Source organism: Notothenia coriiceps, unplaced genomic scaffold, assembly GCF_000735185.1.
Source record: "Notothenia coriiceps isolate Sejong01 unplaced genomic scaffold, NC01 NC01_scaffold00020471, whole genome shotgun sequence".
NCBI classification, from domain to species: Eukaryota; Metazoa; Chordata; class Actinopteri; order Perciformes; family Nototheniidae; genus Notothenia; species Notothenia coriiceps.
The window spans coordinates 99,319-108,557 of record NW_011353172.1 but is presented as its reverse complement, the minus strand read 5'-3'; positions in this window follow the sequence as shown (position 1 = coordinate 108,557).

The window sequence follows — 9,239 nt, the reverse complement described above, 5'->3', positions numbered from 1 at the left end:
CTTACCTCAAAATAAGATCAATTTAACGCTGAAAGAAGCTCTTCCACCAGTTGTCTATTTCTGTTAACAGAAATGCCATGGCTCTGGGAATTATCTCAGAATTGGAGAGGCTTGTGGTGCAGTAGTTTGTCCGTTGGTGTTCGGATCAGGGGTTCACAGGTTCAAACCCCACTGCAGTCAGCATGTCGTTGTGTCCCTGAGACTCTTCAGCCCAAATCGCTCCTGTGGGGATTGTCCACAGTATTGAGTATGTAAGTCGCTTTGGATAAAAGCGTCTAACAAGTGACATGTAATATAAAGTAATGTATATCATTGAGCTGATCCAGGAAATCAACATACCTCCAAGGTAAGGTAGTGAACAAATTAAGCTTTTTCTATACAATAATGTACATCATTTAAATGATGTATATTGGATGTGTATCAGGAAAGGAAAGAACATACACACATGCGGCTCAGTGAGATATATCTGTCTGGCACTGCAGGGGTTAGGGCTTTGAGTCCCGCTGGAACATGCTGAAATGCCTTATGGTACCGCGAGGCATGCTGGAAGAAAAGGAAAAGTACTAATTTATCCTTTACTGTACGATGCTAGTGTTGTGCCGTGTTGTAAAACTGTACTCTAAAAAATGTATGTTGTGTTCCTGTAAGGTTCTTTCTATCAAAGTATCAACCAACATTTACTGTAGACCTGGTTCTCTACATTGCGTTAAATCATGTAGTGCCACGTCATGTCTCCTGTTATTGAGGAAACATAAACATGATTTCTCTAAACAGAGCCTCCATATGTTGCTACATTATAAAGCTCTTACAGTTATGTAGGCAACACATATGCGATATTCAGCAAAAACAGCAACAGCGACATCCCACAGTATGTTTGTTTTCGTCTTGATAGCCATTTGACGCACTCATTTCTTACTTCCACTGAGCAGAATTAGCTCTGAGGAGATTCTCTGGAGCTTGTGTGATCCAAGCAGCAGCCCAATTGCTAACTATTGTGAGAGAGGAATGCGTATTCTCGTTGGGATTGACACTTTACATTTTCACAGTACAGAATACCAAGGTTTTATGTTAATTGTTTTATGTTCAATTATCAGCACTGTTCACAGGGTTAGGGTTAGGGTTAGGGTTAGGGTTGGGGTTGGGTTTTCACCAAAAGAAACAAGGCTTTCAAAATGACAGATGGTGAGACATCTGAATATGTGATGGAAAAAACGTACAAGTTTGTACTTTTCAGTTCAGTGAAACACAAAAGGACATTAGGGAAGTCAAAGGAGGTCACAGAGGAGACAACTTTTTCAAGAAAATGTTAGAATATTCAATTTAGTTTAATCCTCTCTCGCAAGAACATTGTGCTATGTCTTGTAGAGGGGGTGTTTTTCATATGGAAAAGCATGCACAGTCACTAATACACACTGAAAATATGCGCACGTGTACACGCACACACCCACACAGACTTTGTTTCTGCTCGAGTAACCATAGACACATCTAGGACAGAGTCTTATTTGATGATTCACGGCAGGATCATTTAACTAAGCATGGTGGCCTCAACATTTGGGGCGTTAACATCCCTACAGCAATCTAATTGTTGGTACATATACACAACATTTCTAGTTGGTTCGATTTTTTTCAAAAGTAGTGACATAACAATATCTGGGTTTACTTGTTTATGTAGAAATTCAGTATTTTTCACTAAATACCACTAGCAAAAGAGTATTTTAAAACAGTTTACTTTATTTATAAACCGTATGATACAGTTAAAAAAAACTGATTTTGAGCAAGTTGAGCTTCCTTTCTGTAATTCTCAAAGGTGAATCGAGGAAAATGGTTGCACTCACATGGAGACGCCGATATTTTTACCATGGATGCCAACACAAACAACTATTATTGCTTACAAACAGTGTATCATCGACACATAGCTAAAACAAGCGCAGAGTAATACAACCGTGCCGTAGGAGCAGAATAGGTCTGACGGATATTTCCCTAGGTGAATGTGGAATGAAAAAAAAGCGGTAGATGTCAAAGATCTTTTTTAGTTTAATGATCAGCTGTAAAAGTAAAACAAAATATGTATTAATTGACCATATGGAAGCTTTAATACTAGTGAAACAAACATAACAGGCAAGTGAACAAGTAATATTTCGAACTGCATCAAACATCTCGATACTCGACAGTTTTCAAAACACTGTGATACAGACATACTTTTTCGTATCAGAACAGTGTTACGGTTCAATATGTATCCTTTGATCTGTCTGCCTGCAGTGTCAAGTACTTGTGCGTCCATGTCTATTTCTCCATCTTTCCTTGCTTCATCCCCTCTGGTTGTTGTGTCAGGGTTATGTCTACATTGTGAGCCATCCTTTTACTTTTTTTACGATCTATAAAGCTTATATGGGCTCAAAAGTTACGATTGAACTTTTACAGATGCAATCTTCTGCAGGTGCAGCAATGTTGTGAAATCCCTCTTTCTAATCCACCAGGGAAAAAGTTGGCAGAGTCACATTTGATAATGCCAAATATTAATCCTCTGGGCCAAATGAATGAGAGTTATTGTGAACGAGGACCTTTGTGATGAATGTTTTCACGTCACGGTGTAACTTCGACCTTACCAAGCATGCATATCACAGATGATAATGCGCAAAGGTCCACAATGCACCACGAGCAGGAAGACCGTTTTCTGGATATGGGATTACAGCAAGATACATTTCTGATTCAGAAAGATATATAGGCCTAAAGGAGTCCTTTTATGCGTTTTGGGTTTCTCTTTCCTGTAGTGTGTTACATAGGTTTGTGTGCATGTAAATGGTCTGCAAAGGCTAACAAATCACACTGTACGTGATGAGCTAAAATAGGCCAAGGGGTGGGATATCTCCAAGGGGTTGACCAATCACAACAGAGCTGGCCAGCTAACCAATCAGAGGAGACTGGCCTGATGACTATGCTCAATTTAAGTCCCTTGGATAATGATTTCAAAATAATGATAATTTAAGCAGGGACATCCGTTTGTCCTAAGGAAGTTCGGTCAGGGACACTTATCTCACGTAGTTAACCATTTATGGCAGATTGATACAATAACATGCTCAACTATAAAAGGGAATATAATTTGAATAATCTGAGCACTAGTTAGGAAAAATCAATCCCATACTGTGCATGAACATTAAATCTTATGCAAATCAACTTTACCAAAAACTGAGCATCAATATGATTGGTTGTTGTAGTCAGCTGAGGGTGAAAGAAGCAATGGAAACCATTGTATGGACACATAATCCTTTCAAAATACACTTTTGCAAAAGAAAGCTCTACATTTTTATGATAGATTCATGTATGAAACAGAGTGCTTTCAACATTTCACAACGTCTATGTGCTTCAGCTTTCAAGATTCTTTATGTCGTTCGACTTAAGTCTCCATCTCTAACACATTTCTAAACAAGCCAATTGGGCCATGCAGGAGTGCGTAATGTGGGTGTATGTCAGCGTGTTTGTGTGAGAGAGCATGTTCCTTTTAGGTGAGCATGAAGTTATGGTTGTGTATTCGTCTGAATGGGCACACAGAGCTCATTGATGTGTGTTGGTTTTATAGAGCATGTTGTTCCAAAGGCATAGCTTAGTATTTTTCGGATATTGAGAGAAATATCCGTGCTAACAGCATATTATTGATTCAGTTGAAGAGTTTCTATATCTAAAGGTGAGTACACATGTGGAAAAAAACAGAACATACTGTAACAAAGCATTCCAAGGTAAATCTGAGCAGATATTAAAACTTAACAAAGCACCTTGGGTACTTTGTCAGACTGTACCAAAGCACAACAGTATGACACAGAAGAACATACACAAAAGATAACATCTATTGATCAAACAACAGATCCGACAATGTTACCACAACAATAAATATGTTTTCAGATTTCAGATCACAACTCGATCTGAGTTCCACCTGAATGAGGAACATAGCCAATCATGTAGAAACCCAGGACACCATGCGTTTATCAATGCCTGACTGTATTACTATAGTTAAGCTTCTTTAGTTTATTTAATATGTTTTGCCTTTTTATCTGACATTGGTTCATCTTACCAACTCACCTTAATTAGAAAACAAAACAGCAAAGCTAGGTCTGATTCAGTTCCCTATATTGCTGTGGACTTGAACATTACCCCCGCTAAGCCAAGCATGTCTGTGAATGCCTCTTTGTGTGTAGGAACATAAGTGTTGGGGTGCATGTCCCTTTACGATGAGCGTGCATTGGCCCCCTGTCCTGCTACGCTGACCCCTCCCTATGATGAAAAGTAGTTGACAGAAGAGATAAGTGGTGTGTGAGTGTTTGTATACTCAGGAGAGAGGTCGAGGGCGAGAGTCAGCGCCTGAGTATCATTTCTTATGCCCTTCTATCAGGTGGAGAGCCAAAGTCTGGCTATACTGCACTCTCCTCATGGCCCTCTCTTATGATTCATGAAAAACACCTGCCAGAGTATGCCCTGGGTTGCTGTAGCCTGTGGGCAGAGTGCCCATGCAAATGCTGCCTGTTAGTGGATGTATGTGTATGTGTGTGTGTGTGTGTGTGTGTGGGGGGGTGGGGTGGTTGTGTGTGTGTGTGTGTGTGTGTGAGCACTTGCACGAATGCATTTGCCTGTGGACAGATGTGGCTCATTTTCTGCTGCAGACACAGAATGCACACAGTGCAGGATACACAGGCTGCCTTTTTGTTGACTACCAGAAAGAGGAATCAATGCTACAGTATGAGTAAATAATAGTAAGTGCCAACATTGACATGTATGATGTATGTAAGATGCAGATACTGTAGACACAAATGTGAGAAGACCTAGATCAGTGTTGAGAGACTCAAACTAAATTAGTGAATATAAGAAATATTGAAAGAAAGATAAATTAAAAAGGAAGAAAGTTATTTTTTAAAAGACAAATAGAGAAAGGAAGACTTAAAGACGGAACAAGAAGTAATTGACTGCAAAAAAAGGAGAGAAATACATATTTAAATCATAAACCGAACATAAAAGCAACCCAACAAATAAGCAGGGGAAAAGGACGGATAGAATAATAAAGAAAGGAATACTGATGCCGTAGCTTTCACAGTCGTGCTGTAAACCACAGTTTAGAGCAACCGTCCTCAGACTCCATTCACCTCTCAGACACAGGACTGTCGACCGAGAGTGGACACTGATTTATAATCCACTTCCTTCCTTCCCTCCCTCCATCCGTTCCTCTGCAAGCCTCCACACCAGAATCCCTTCCGCTCCTTTACAGTGTCAGCATGACAGTGTTGCTACGGCAACAGCATCCCACTGCAGAGGCAAATGTGAGCAGTAATCGGTCTGTTCGCTTGGCTGTGTCATTTATACTTATCACTGTTGTCACGTGAAATCTTTATGGTAAAATGTCTCTAAAAAAGGTTTATTGAAAGAAATGTTGGATACTTTTTGGAGATCTGTATAAGCGAAAATGAACGGAAAGAATAAGGGGAAGGGAGGAGGACATGTGGCAAGACCTTTTGTCCTAGATGTGTGTAAAGCTCAGAAGCTTTTCAATTACATAATTGTTGTTTTTACTCCATTTAGATACATTGAAAAACCCTCTCCATGAAGCTTGTCTTTAGCCATGCTAGCATCTTTAAAGTATGAATTGGTTGGACTTTTTTCCAGACTGAAACATCTCAATTAGTGTCGGTTTGGTTTCATGGAAATGTTTAACATTCATCATCTCCAAACTACGGATCTAACTTTGGCAGTTGGCTGTTTTCTTTAGCGTCACCAGCAAGTTTGTTCTAGTTTTTTCATCTAAAGTATCAACATTATTGAGAGGGTGGTTATTAGAGGGCGTCCGCGGGGTCTTAAAAAGTATTCAAAGTTGATAAATCAATTTAGCGAAAATTAAGGCTATTCAAAAGTATTCAAAAGTATTAAACGGCATTTTCCAAGGTATTATATTTTGTCGCTTGTTTTCAATAAGTATATACAGTACATTGTCCAAAGAGGGCCAAATTGTCCATTTCATTTAACATGCTTCTAGCTGTGTTGTAAACACTTCACTATCTTTCTACAAAGCACCATACAGAGTTGCTTGCACAAACATGCCAATCCATGGGTGCAATTGTCTGCAATTGATCAGGCAAATGCAACACAGTAATCTTGCTTGCCCCACTTTAGATGAGTTGTTCTGGCCATCCCTGCATTGATTGCTCTTTGATTGTAGCTCTCTAGCTTTCCTCTGGGTCCGCTAGACTGTAAATCCATCGAATTTATCATATTGTTATGGAACTGAGGCTGAAATGGAAGACAGGGGATGGAGGGGTGGAGGGCAGAACGATAGACCAAATGACTCTGTGGTGTGGGGATTGGAAGATTTGAAAATATCTAATAAGAGAAAGAAAAACGGGGAAAAAGAGCAATTTGAGATGGAGAATGAAAGCGAAATGAAACAAAGCCAATTTAGCAGTTTGGAAGTATACCAGGGCTTATGAGGATTTGTGTATATATGTTGTGTGTGTGTAGGTGTGAAACAAACCCGTCAGCCCAAGGGGATGAGAAAACTCGATTCTGAATCCATTTTGAGGGCACTCAAATGACCTTGAGGCCCCCATAGCCAAGCAGACGCTGTCCTGCACCAAACTGATTCAACGTCTCTCTTCATATCTGCTGCTGAGTGCGAGAGAGGAGTGAGGGAGAGAGATGGAGTGGGTCTGTCTGTCCAGTAGCTTATAAAAAGTCCATTATGGTGCGCTTCTATCAGTTTGGGCTCTCCCAGATGGACCCTGGAGTAAATGGACAGCACCAGAGTGCTATAAACTCAGATTTGATGTACGGCTGAGAAATTGCTCTGTGTGTGTTCTGGAGTGTGTGTGTGTGTTGTTGTGTCTGTTTAGGAGTGTGTGCATTCAATCAAACGCGCTGCACTGAAAGAGCTAACAGTAGTCAACTGCAAACATTCTCGTGCCACTGTTTTGCGCATGCCATATACTTAACACAGCTGTTTTATATGTTAACATATGCATTCTCCTTACACACACACACACGCACACACACACGCACACACGCACACACGCACACACGCACACACATGTGCACACACACACACACACACACACACACACACACACACACACACACACACACACACACGCACATACAAAGGCTTCCCAGCAGGCTTAAATCCTGGCTCAGTCTGACAAAGGAGCCTGTGGCTCTAACTGGCTCTGCCCCAATCCCTTTCCCCAGCCTGCTGCTTTGTACAGGCTCAAAACCGCTTTACTGCATGACGTTTATTTATCAGCCATATTTACTTCCTATTGTGTAGGTGTGTGTGTGTGTGTGTGTCTCAGCGTGTCTGAGCTACATGAAGGTATATATTTGAGATTTGGTGACACTGCTTACATGTGTGATTTTTAATGTGTCCAATATTATGTATTCATTTGTGTGTTTATTGTGGGTATCCTGCCGCTCTTTGCATACAGTTTAGGAAGCTGACAAAGCTGCCTGCTGAGCGATAGCGATCACCACGCTGTGGATGTGACTTGGTCTTTATACATACTTTATCAACATGTTTGGTCTGTGAAGAAAGAGAGAGATCAAAGAGCAAAGACTTGAATGACTTTGGGAAGCATTGCTTTCATCTTAGCAGGTTTCAAAAAACAGACTAATCAAATGGTTGTCCTAAAATAAGAGATGGCTGAAATTGGTTATTAAAGCAGGGTCAGTTTTATTCATGTTCTTTTAACAACATTTTGTTTAATCCACTTTATAAAGGCAGGTTCATGGAAGATGCTCCTCAGGAGACCTTGACTTGTGTGGACTGAAATGCCCTTAAACCCTACATAACAAATGACCATCACTTTATAACTTCCATGCACTGCACTGTTCCTAAAGAATAGGTGATCTGTTCATTTGTCAGGGCAAGATTCGAAGACCCGACTGACACTTCTGTCAGATGAAACTAAGGCATCATTTCAAATGTTGAATCTCCACTTCTGCTCCTGACCAATCATAGGGTTATCGACCTTCCTCACGATTGGAGTGATACTGACAGCTATAGATGAAAAGCAGATTCCTTTGGAGATGAAGAAACAGCTGAAATGGATGTGACAAAGTAGGGATGAGAGAGGGCAAGAAGATTGGATGAAGTGTGCAATGATGTGTCCATTAAAGTGTGCTTGAGAACATTAAACAATAAAGTAGGGACTGTAAAGGTCAGTACTCCTGAGGGGTTTATCCATATTGATCTTTACCTTAGATTGTGCCGGACTCCGCAGCGGTGTCCATCTAAATCCTCCTCTGTGCTATAGACCTGGGGGAGAGAGGGTGAGAAAGCAGACACATTGAGACAGAGAGAGATATTAAAGAGATAGAGAAAAGTTGTCCTCACTGGTCATTTTATGTGAGACGTTACTCCACTGCCCTGCTTCACCAACCTCTGTATCCCAGAGGGCTGAATGTACTCCCGCACAATGGCTTAATTTGTGGCCGAATCTGCCATAAAATGATTCAGACACACGGATCGGAGCTTTGTCTTGAGCCTTCAAATGAGATCAATGTTTCTGAATTGTTTAAAGTGAAACTGAGTTATCTTGTTGAGAATGATGATATATTGTGAGTCACTGATTTCCCACTTACGTAACTCTAGAATCCATTAAGTAGACAGTTGACCTTTAATAAAATAGTTTCTAGTTTTGCCTGCGTAAAACAAACACTGACACTGAAGCTTCGAACGGAGCTTCAACCCTGGACTTCCTATTTCGTAGAAGCAGTGCTTCGAAGCTTGCTTCCAATCACATGACATATGACGTCCAAAGCAGCAACTGCTTCAAATCACGTGACATGTGACGCCTGAACCAGCAACTGCTTCATTTCCTGAATGAATGACTGGTTCGCGGTCCAATCACGCGATTCAATGCACTGCCTCGTCTCTATTCTGACAGGTTGAAACAGTTTCAAATTTGAGCGCTTCAACACTTTATAACCGCTCTAAACAATGCGCAATGTTTGGGTTGTTGTCGTAGTTTGCGTTGTTGTTGTTGGTATTGCATTTGAATTGGATCATTATAGAGCAAGTCAGGAAGAAAGATAGGTCGTTCTGGCTCGTGAAACACTTCGAAATGTGGAGAAGTTGTGAACAAAAAGACAATGAGTAATATAAAAACACTTCGGTGGTCTAAGGAATTGATAGCCCAGTGGATAGAGCCGGCGGCCAGGATGCGGCGATGTCCTCCTCGTTCAAAGCCCGGTATAGTTAAACTTTTAAT